The sequence below is a fragment of the Grammomys surdaster genome, unplaced genomic scaffold (genome assembly GCF_004785775.1).
Source record: "Grammomys surdaster isolate TR1022 unplaced genomic scaffold, NIH_TR_1.0 254, whole genome shotgun sequence".
NCBI classification, from domain to species: Eukaryota; Metazoa; Chordata; class Mammalia; order Rodentia; family Muridae; genus Grammomys; species Grammomys surdaster.
In genome coordinates, this window is record NW_021604695.1 from 2199067 (window position 1) to 2208204 (window position 9138).

Consider the following 9138-nt stretch of genomic DNA (forward strand, 5'->3'; position numbering starts at 1 on the left):
CAAAATGATGATGATGGCACAAGCCATTTGGATCTAAGCTGTCTGCCCCCTTCACCACTTTTTGAGTCATACTGCTCTCTGGCAGTCAGAGCAGAGCATTTGCCATGGTCCTTAAAACCTATGAACAGGCAGGCAGATGCCACAGGCCTCACGACTAGTCTAGCACTGCTGTCGAGCTAAACTGGCTGACAGCAGAGTTTTTGTGTCCTAGCAAGTTGGGGTCATCTGAGAAGAGGGAGAATTTGCTGAGAAAATCCCTCCATAAGATCCAGCTGCAGACAAGCCCGGACCATTAATTTTAATTAATGGTCAGTGGGGAAGGGCCCAGCCTATTGTGAGTGAGGCCACCCGTGGGTTGGTGGTCCTGGGGTCTGTAACAAGGCAAGCTGAGCAAGCCATGAGGAAGCAAGCTAGTGATCAGCGTTACTCCACGGCCTCTGCATCAGTTCCTGCCTCCAGGTCCTGCTGTTTGAGCCCCTGTCCTGACCTCCTTTCATGATGAACAACGACATGAGAGTATAAGTCAAGTAAACCATTTCTTCCGCAAGTTGCTTTTGAGCACAATAATAGTAAGACACTCTAGGAGTCTAGAAAGTCATGGTGGGGTTCTAGCAGAAAACTCAGATTTAACCTAAGTACTCTTCCCACACAATTGGCATCTGTCTCTGGGGAAGAATTTGAACCTGGCCGGGCGGTGGTGGCGCACGCCTTTAATCCCAGCACTCGGGAGGCAGAGGCAGGCGGATTTCTGAGTTCGAGGCCAGCCTGGTCTACAGAGTGAGTTCCAGGACAGCCCGGGCTATACAGAGAAACCCTGTCTCGAAAAACCAAAAAAAAAAAAAAAAAAAGAATTTGAACCTGTACTGGGACTTTTGTTTTTAAAAGGGTGCTGTGTCTGTCTATAGTGGATGACACAGGAGACCATGAGTTCCAGGATAATGTGGCCTTCATAGCAAAGTTCTGTCTCTCTCAAAAAGAAGATGAAGGAGAAGGAGGAAGAGGAGGAAGAAGAGGAGAAGGAGAAAAACCGAGACATCCATGATGTCTGCCTAGGATACGGAATACATCACACTGACACACGGATAGCTGCCATCTTGTCTGAGGATTTACCTGCCACAGCAAGACTCACAGAGTACATTGGTTAAATACTGGGACGGGACGGTTGGGTTCCATTGTTCTGACCTTTGGGTCAAATGTGTGTCCTTTTGAAAATTTTCTTAACTATGAACACCTCTGTAAAAGCTATGTCAAAAACAGGGCTAGAGCACTGGCTGCTCTCCCACGCTCAGTTCCTAGCACCCATGTGGTGCGGATGGCTTATAACTGCAACCCCAGCCCCAGGAGATCCAACACCCTCTTCTGACTTCCTCAGACACCAGATGCACATGTAATACAAATAGTACATCTATGCAAAACACCCATATAATCAAAGAATCTTTTTTACTTAAAGTCTTGTGAAAACAATGACCACAACATGGGTTACCCTGAACAAAAGGACCCGGGCACAAAAACTCATGGCAATCTCTCTGCCTTCATCTCTCAAGTGCTGGAATTAAAGACATGAACCACCATGCCCAGCTGAATAGCTTTTTTCTTTATTATTTTCAGTGCTAGGGATTGAACTTGAGGCCTTCCATATGCTGAGAAAACACTATCCCACTAAGCTAAACCAATCCCCAGACCCTACAAAACTTTTTCTTTCGCATCCAAAATAATTTATATAGCCAGGTATGCTGGGTTATATCCTTAATCCCAGCACTCAGGAGTCAGAGGCAGTCATTTCTCTGAGTTTGAGGCTAGCCTGTCTACAAAATGAGTTCTAGGTCTCACAGGGCTACACAGTGAGATCTCATCTCAAAGGATGATGGTGGAAATGACCTCCCTGGAGAGTTGGGATGGGGATAGGACAGACGTGATCCAGTAGGACCTGAGGGATGAGAGTCAGATGTGTGCTGGAGGGGACCTCTTTTTGAAGCAATGGTGGGTTCAACTGAGTCTCTGTAAACCAAGTGACAGCACACTGGATGGGCCCACAGGCTCCAGTAGATGACCTTTGCCTAGAGACACCCATACCCTCCCCACTATGGTGGGCTCTACTATGGACTAAGATCTATATTCAACCCCTTAGAACATTCTATGGGCTCAGCCCTCAAAGCAATCCAGACCCCCACCGCTTGTCACATTCTTCACTGCTGTTACTCCACGACAGGTCACCATCACCTCTTGCTTGGACTATTGCAGTAGACCCTAAAGTGTGTCCCACAATAACTTTCTAAAGATACCTATCTCCAGAATGTTCTCTAAAGGTTTTGAGAGGAGTGGTATTCTGGATTATCCAGTTAGACACGGTGTGATTACAGGGAGGATAGGAACACAAGACGCTCCTCCTGACTTTGAAGATGAAGCCAGGCCAAGCCGAGAAATGCTGACTTTAAGAATCCAGAAAAACTCAGGTGGTGGTGACACATGTTTTCAATCTCAGCACTCAGGAGGCAGGAGTAGGCAGATTTCTGTGAGTTCGAGGCCAGCCTGGTCTACAGAGTGAGTTCCAGGACAGCCACGGCTACACAGAGAAACTCTGCCTTAAAAAAAAAGGAATTCAGAGATGTGCTTGCTCAGTAAGTTAAGTCACTTGTGGCCAAGCCAGAGGACCTGAGTTCATACCCACACACATAAATAAAATTCAATTTTTGCTTTTAAGACAGAAAAGCAATGAATAGATTTGTCCTCCCCTAAAGTCCCTGGTATTAACACAACCCTTGACTTTAACAAGAAGCATTATGAGCTTCTGATCTCCAAAACTATACCAAAACATGTCATATTGCTGAAGCCACTCTGTCTGTTGTCACTTGTTAAGGTACCACAGGAACCTGATACACCACACACACATACACACACACACACACACACACACAGACTGTCCCCTCTCCATCCTCACTCCCTGCATTCTGTGCATGGTAATCAACGAAGGCTCAAAAGGAAATTCGAAACAAGAACTAAGCAGAGCGATGTATATCTCTAATCCCAGCACTCAGGAGGCCAAGGAAGGAAGATAAGGAGTTCAAATCCACTCTTGTCCATATATCGAGTTCAAGGCCAGCTTGGGCTACATGAGACTCCCATCTCAAAACCAAACCACTTTGAGGTTGGAGTGTGGCTCAGTGGAAGGATCATTGTCTAATATGCCCAAGGTCCTGGACAGAATCCCCAGTGAAGCAAAAACTCCTAAAAGGGGCTGGAGAGATGGCTCAGAGGTTCGAACATCTGCTGTTCTTGCAAAAGACAGAATTCGGTTCCCAACACCCATGTTCACCATGTGAACAGCAGTTCACAACCAGCGGTGATTGCAGAGGGATGTGAGGCCCTCCCCGTCCTCCACAGGCACATAGACATACATATATAAACAAAACTTTTTCTATATATGGTATATATCTATCTAGGCTGCACTAAAGACTCAGGCGCTCTCTCTCTGTCTCTCTCAGGCACACACGCACGTGTACACACACACACACACACACACACACACACACGGAGCTTCCCTTGGTGATGTGGATGAGCCTCCCTGCCTCCCCCCCCCCCCAGGCACCTCCCTCCACACACTCCCTTTTTTGTTCCTTTCTACTTTATAACAACAAACCACACAATTGATGTATTTACCGTGTTCATTCTTTACCTCCGCAAAGGATCATACAGATCACTGTGTTCAGGACTTCTCTGCAAAGCTAGGCTTAAAGAAAGGACAGAGGTAACAACAATCTGGCCCCAGTGAGACTTTGGAAGAGACCCCCTTCCTTCTCAGGCACAGTACACTCTCTGTGACTGGAGAAAGAACAAGGGCTTCGGTTGCCTGTCTCAGGGCTTGAGCTCTTAAACGAACTCCAAACACCCCCAGAGAAGGTCAGACCCTTAACTCTGAGTGCAGACCCTACCCTCCTCCATGAACCTCTTAAGGCCCTGAGAACGAGGGCAAGCTTGAAGCTGTGGGGGGGTTGGGAGCACCCATATCAGAAGCCTTCACTCCTCCTTCCCTGGGGCAGGCAAGACTGGCCCGACCTGTTCTCCTAGGCCACCCAGACCTGCTCTGTGAGCTGGGACTCCTAAGCTATCGCTTCAGTCATTTTCCCAGACAATCTCTGCTCTACTTTTAGGCAACTGAAGTTTCCTTTCTCAGACGATGTCTCAGCCCACGTAGCACAGTCTACCTGGGGAAAGTCACTCTTAGCTGTCCTGTGGTAAGATTAGAGGACAGGCAGCCTGAATCTTGTTCTTTTAAAGTGTGTTGTTCATTCCACAGATATTGACTGAAGGATTCCTGGGCAGTTCTAGGCACCGTAGTTATGTCTATGAGCAAAAGTCTTTGCCTTTTGTTAGATTGGGATTGATGGAGGATGTTGTGTTTTATAAAAAGAAGCCAGGATATGTTTTTGTAGAGCATGGTGAGGTGGGAGGGGTGCCTCAGCAGGCCCATGCTGAGGTATTACTGAGGTAAAGGGGTATAGAGTAGAATAGAGTTTATTTAGGGACATGGGAAGGGAAGTTGAGAGGAAGTAGAGGCAGAGAGAGAGAGAGAGAGAGAAAGAAGAGGAGAGGAGAGGAGAGGAGAGGAGAGGAGAGGAGAGGAGAGGAGAGGAGAAGAGAAGCAGGCCAGGAACACGTGGAGAGAGAGGGGGAAGGGGAGAGAGGGAGAAAGAAAGGGGTCAGTGAGAGAGAAGGGTCAGAGAGAGCAAGGAGGGGCCAAACAACCCCTTTTATAGCAAGCCAAGCCAACCTGGCTATTGCCAGGTAACTGTTGGACAGAGCCTAGAAGGAATGCTAACAGAGGAGACCTCCTACACAGACTTGTTCTTAGAACAACTGGCATAGTAGTGTAAGTCTGAGGCCAGCCTGATCTACATAGTGAGATCCAGGAAAACCAGAGCTATGCAGAGAGACCCTGTCTCAAAATAACAAAAAGTTTATATATAAAAAGATTTTATGTGTATGAGTGTCTGAATGTGTGTATGTGCACTATGTGTGTGCCTGGTGCTCACAGACACCACAAGAGGGTGTTAGATCACCTGGAACTGGAGTTAGCTCTGCAATCTCCTAGAACTGGCAATGGCTGTGATAGTTGTAAGTGCTGAGAGCAAACCGAAGCTCTCCGCTAAAGCAGCTGTACTGGCTGGCTTTGTCCGCTGACCTTGCTTGGTTTCAGATCCCGGCACAGGGTGCTGAGGTGCATATTTCACATACCAAAGCAGATGGCCTCCAGGTTCTCCCAGCATTCCCCAGACCCTACCTGGCACACCCTTCCCTCAACCCTGAATTTTCCAGCCCAGGGGCTGCACTGCCCTTGCCCCAGAAGCTCCTTCCTACATAACCCAGACATTTTGGTCTTCTCCAACTCTCTTCTCCTTCTCATCTCTCTCTGCACACATGTTCTCTCTCTTACTCTTACCCCTCTCCTCTCTCCTTTTCATGGTGACTCCGATGGATCTTGGGCAGATGAACCCACCCAAGAGCAGCTTCCCAATAAACTCGAACTTAATCTAATCTAATCCAGCTTGAATTGGCTCATTGCCCAGGGGAGAGAAATAGCTTATCAGACTTGACACAAGCTCAAGCCGTCAGAGAGGAAGGAGTCTCAGTTGAGGAAATACTTCCAGAGATACAGCTGTAAGTAATTTTCTCAGTTAGTTATCAATGGGGAGGGCTCAGCCCATTGTGGGTGGTGCTATCCTTGGGCTTGTGGTCCTGTGTTCTATAAGAAAGCAGGCTGAGTTAGACGTAGTGGTGCATACCTTTAATCACAACAATCTGTAGGCAGGTAGATCTCTGTGAGTTCGAGGCCAGCCTTGTTTACAAAGTGATTCCAGGACAGCTAGGGCTACATAGAAAAACTCTGTCTTGAAAACAAACAAACAAAAAACCAGGCTGAGTAAGTCACAAGGAGCAAGCCAATAAGCAGCACCCCTCAGCGCCTCTGCTTCATCTCCTGCCTCCAGATTCCTGCCCGTCACCTTTGGTGATGAACATCTATGTGGAAATGTAAGCAGAATAAACTCTTTCCTCCCCAACTTGCTTTTTTTTTTTTTGGTTTTTCGAGACAGGGTTTCTCTGTATAGCCCTGGCTGTCCTGGAACTCACTCTGTAGACCAGGCTGGCCTCAAATCCGCCTGCCTCTGCCTCCCAAGTGCTGGGATTAAAGGCATGCGCCACCACTGCCCGGCCCCAACTTGCCTTTGATCTTGGTGTTTCCTTGCAGCAACCTAAGACAAGCAGCAAGTGCTCTTAGCCACTAATCTATTGTAAGAGTAAAAATTAAAACAACTTGGCAAAGACCGCAGGACGGCTTGCTGAGCTTGCTGAGAATAGCCATAATAAAAATATCAAGCCCCTCTAGGGACGAGGTGGCCAGAAATATAGAAACAACCAAAGACATATCTTGACCAGTCTAAACATGCCCAAGTGAGTAATGGGCCACCTGGTGTTTATCCTAGAAGGTCTGAGGCTTCATGGTCAAAAATAGTGGGCCATCCAGCCTGTCAAAATGATTGCTTACGCAAAGTGCTGATGTTTGAAATATCCAGCCGGGTGGTGGTGGCGCACGCCTTTAATCCCAGCACTTGGGAGACAGAGACAGGCAGATTTCTGAGTTCGAGGCCAGCCTGGTCTACAGAGTGAGTTCCAGGACAGCCAAGGCTATACAGAGAAACCCTGTCTCGAAAAACCAAAAAAAAAAAAAAATATCCAATCATATGTAACCGCGCCAGAATTTCCTGCTTTTCCCTTCCCCCTTGTGCCTCCCCCTATAAAAGTTCTAAACTTCCTGGGGTCGTCATCGAAATTCTCTCCCCTGCGTGGGATGAGTTTCGATCCAAGGGCCCTTGTTAGTAAACTGCCTTTTGCTATTTTGCATCAAGTCAGTCTCTTGTGTCTCCTTGGGTGTGCGCTGATCGGGACTTGAGTTGGGGGTCCTCTTCATGGGTTCTTACACTATCTTGCAAGCCCCCAAATAAAAAATCTAGTACCATGTAAGTAAGGTACAAAGCACAAAACGTGGCACTAAGTAGATCAATTCTACCCTCTAAATTTGCTGCTAAAGAAACGGAGGCCAGTGGGGTGTGGCAGTCATCGCTACCCTTGGGGAAAGCAAGGCAGCAGGATTGCTGCCAGTTCAAAGGGAACTGAGCGATTCTAAGTTCAGGATGTTTCTGGCAGGAGGGACAGGAAGAATAAAAGGAGAGGGAGAAAAAGGGAAAAGGAGAGAGCAGAAATGAAGCACAAAGAAACTAGGAAATCCATATTGCTCAGTGGGTAAAAGTGCTTACTGCTAAGCCTGACATCCTAAATTCAATCCCTGGGTCCCAGCGGAAGGAGAGAACTGACTCTCAGAAGCAGTCCTCTGACCTCTACACACGGACCATGGCATGACACACCCACATAGACACACCATACATATGCAGTTTAATAGTAAAAATAAATCGTTGTGAGACAGCCTTACTATGTAGCCCTGGCTGTCCTGGAGCTCACTGTGTAGACTGGGGTGGCCTCGAACTCACAGTGAGTACACACACTGCCTCTCAAATGCTGAAACTAATATCTATTTATGTTTTAAGAGAGTAAGTACCTGAGGCCAGTTTAGAGGCTGAGGCTGATGGACAGCTAGGAAAGGGTGGGAGGAGGGGGGAGGGGAGGGGAGGGGGGCGCGCAAGCTTACAGGTCCACAGAGAAATAAATTATAAACTGAGCACAGAACATCAGAAGCCACGTGGGGCTGGGTGTGTGGTGGCTCTCACTGTAATCCTAGCACGCAAAGGTGGAGACTGGAGAAGCAAAAGGTCAGTCGTCTTTGACTACCTGGTGAGCCAGAAGCTAGGAGGAGACATTGCGGGAGGGAGGAGGGGCTCCGATGGCTCTTTCTGGATCCCTTGCTGTTTTTTGTTTGTTTGGTTTTTTATGCTGTCCCTTTTAAGACCTGGGAATTTAGAAATACTTCTATATAGTAAACTGCAGCTAACACTCCGTTGGCGTGCCAGGGACACAGCAGGGAATAGCAGGGTCAAGGGTAATTTGTATTTACACACCACACATTTACATATATGCAGCCACTGTGTCAGATAACCCAATCCCGTTACCCTAGAAACCCACATTTCTTTTTTCTTTCTTTTTTCTTTTCTTTTTTCTTTTTTTCTTTTGAGACAGGGTTTCTCTGTGTATCCCTGGCTGTCCTGGAACTCACTCTGTAGATCAGGCTAGCCTTGAACTCAGAAATCCACCTGCCTCTGCCTCCCAAGTGCTGGGATTAAAGGCATGCATCACCACCGCCCAGCGAAACCCAGATTTCTAAGTGACATGCCCACATTTAAATTTTATTTTGTCTTTCTTTTTGCTTTTTGTTTGTTTGTTTAGTTGTTTTTCTGAGACAGGGCTTCTCTGTGTAGCCAGACCAGACAGGCCTGGAACTCACAGAGATCCGAGCCTGCCTCTGCCCCCCCAAGGGCTGGAATTAAAGGTGTGCATCGCCACTGCCTGTCGAAAACTGCTTTTTAAATTGCTACTGAAGAACAGAATGTATGTATCCGTCTCATTGTTTAGGGATTACATTACCCTTTCTAAGCCTTGGAGCAATTCTTTCTCGTTTCATTTATTTACGTGTGTGCACATGCACACAGGATTGCAAATGTGTGGTTGTCAGGGGGTGGTTCTCTCTTTTTACCACGCGGCAGGTGCTGAGCCCCCTCGCGAGCACCTAACGCATCTTTTTCCTGCTGCGTTGCTCTGGCCCGCCCTCCCGTATCCCGCTGGGGTCGCGCTGAAATGAACCCTTGCCTCGTTCCTGGTTTAAAGACGTCTATCGTGCTTGCCCAACGTAGTGCCTTTTTACCATCATTTTAATTTTATTTGCAGTTTATTTTAATTTCACAATTTGACATTTATTATTTGGAGACGGGGTCTCATGTATCCCAGGCTGGCTTCCATCTCAATGTACTCAACCTCTTGCCTTCACTACCCACATTGGGATTACACGTGTGCGCCACCACTTGGTTTAATGCGGTACTGGGGATTGAATCCCGAGCTTCCCATTTTTTAAGAAAGCACTTCCAGCCAGCCCTCCCTCCTCTCCCTCTCCCTTCCTTCTTTTCTTTCCCTTCTCTT